This window comes from Ricinus communis, chromosome 9 (assembly GCF_019578655.1).
Source record: "Ricinus communis isolate WT05 ecotype wild-type chromosome 9, ASM1957865v1, whole genome shotgun sequence".
In the NCBI taxonomy this organism is placed as follows: domain Eukaryota; kingdom Viridiplantae; phylum Streptophyta; class Magnoliopsida; order Malpighiales; family Euphorbiaceae; genus Ricinus; species Ricinus communis.
This window is the reverse complement of record NC_063264.1, coordinates 19,942,726-19,944,750: the sequence shown is the minus strand read 5'-3', so window position 1 is coordinate 19,944,750 and position 2,025 is coordinate 19,942,726. Positions and strand designations below refer to the sequence as shown.

General features: G+C 28.8%; 1 non-coding gene across 1 annotated transcript; it reads left to right on the top strand.

Annotated features, from left to right (window-relative positions):
• On the top strand, nucleotides 1–106 carry LOC125371248. The gene has a single exon (XR_007217548.1). It is a non-coding gene; the product is annotated as a small nucleolar RNA R71 (small nucleolar RNA).
• Nucleotides 107–2,025: the final 1,919 nt, after the last annotated feature.

The window sequence follows — 2,025 nt, the reverse complement described above, 5'->3', positions numbered from 1 at the left end:
AATCTATGTTGTGGGCATTGTAATAAAAGTGATTTGAAGCGATCCCATGCTTCATGAATAGATTCAACATTCTTTTAATAAAAATTAGAAATTTCAGCTCTTAATTATTTGGTCTTTTGTTGTGAGTAAAATCTACTCATAAACTTTTGATAAATTTCATCCCAATTTCTCAAAGAATTATGAGGCAAGGTCATTAACCAAGCCTTTATTCTTTCTTTCAATGAATAAGGGAAACACCTCATTCTTAGTTGATCTTTATCTAGTCCAGATAATGGGAAAGTATGAACTGTAGCATAAAATTCTCTAATGAATGTTAATGCATACTCACTAGGCATACCTTAAAATGAAGGAAGCATATTAAAATGAATGCTCTCAAGTTCATAATTCCTTGATGCATCACCTAGAACTATGCATGATGTAGTGTTACCAATTATAGGTCATACATAATCTTTCATAGTCATTCGCCTTTCAGCTCCTACTTCTCTTGGTGGGTTTGCCATGATATCAACTTCTTCTATTAATTCTTCTTCTAATTGTTTCCTGTTAAGCATATAAAACAAAAGAAAATTTCATATTTAAAAAAAAAAACTTCAAAATAAAATTTACAAACAAAACAAAAACACAAAATAAAAAAAATCACAAAATACAAAATAAACAAACAAAACAAAAAAATATAAACAAAACGAATCACAGAAGACAAAACAAATTAACAAACACAAGATACTTTTGATAATCAGTCAATATAATAAATTTGGACACAGTTCCCCGGCAACGGCGCCAAAAAAACTTGATGTGTCTTTTTTAGTACTCGCAAGTGCACGAATCGTTCCTATAGTAAGGGTAAGTTCACCACGAGGTCGATCTCTCAAGGAACTATGATGCCACTTATTATAAAGACTAATTATCAACACAAAACAATAAAAGTAAATCTAAACACTCTAAATCAGTATGTTGAGAGGGTAATATTCATAAAGTAAAGTAACTAAACAATAAATAAATATGCAATGCAAATGCAAATACTTATAATCTAAAACTATATGCTAAAGATAGTATTTAATCTAGCCATTTACCTAGTAATCTCCTTGTTTTACTTTAAGCACAGATCTAATGAATGAGATGGTGATGCGCCTTTTTTCCTAAGTCACTCAAGCTAATGATGCAATCTAGGTTTCTTATACCAACATAGATTAAAGTAAAGATGATGTTTCTAATACTTTTAAACCAAAATATTTTCATAACAATTACTATTGCTAAATTAATATGATGGTTAACTAACACTAATAACTGAAATTAATAAAGATATGAAGGTAAAGAAATCATTCATTAAATAAATAAATAATAAGGTTCATACAAAAGTAAAAAAAACTAAACTAAACACTTATGAAAACTAGCCTAACAGATTTAATAAAATGATCATGGTATTAAATATAAAGACAAAAAATAAAAAAGTAAAAAACTCTCTCTAGATCAAGGATTTCTTCAAGTAGGAAGAAGATTGGTCCTCAGTCTCCACTTCTTGAAAAGCTCCTTAGATCCTAAAAAGAGTAATGAAAACTAAAACTAAATGTTTATGAACAACAATAGAGAATTATGGGGAGAATAATGGTGGACAGGTGTCGAGAGCAGGTAGGAGAAAACTCCTCTCCTCTTCTCCCTTCTGAATTAGGTTTTTGTAGAGATATATATAGAGAAGATTCCTCCTCTAAATAAATCTCTCTAGAGATAAGTATACTAATATAAGTCTATCTAATATATAAGAGTTAAAATATTTTAATCTCCATCAAATACTATCCCATAAATAACTCTTAATATAAATTCTAATAATTATATAAAATGACTAAAATATCCCTTGGGCCTCGTAATTAGCAGTTCATGCGTCTTAATCTTAGGCCTTGATACAAACATGTCCCATTAAGCTTCTTTTAATTCCATATTTTTCTCTTTTTGCTAACATATCCTGAAAATAGACAATTAAGGTTAAGTGAGGTAAAAGCACATATTTTCATCATTTTATATATAGATATA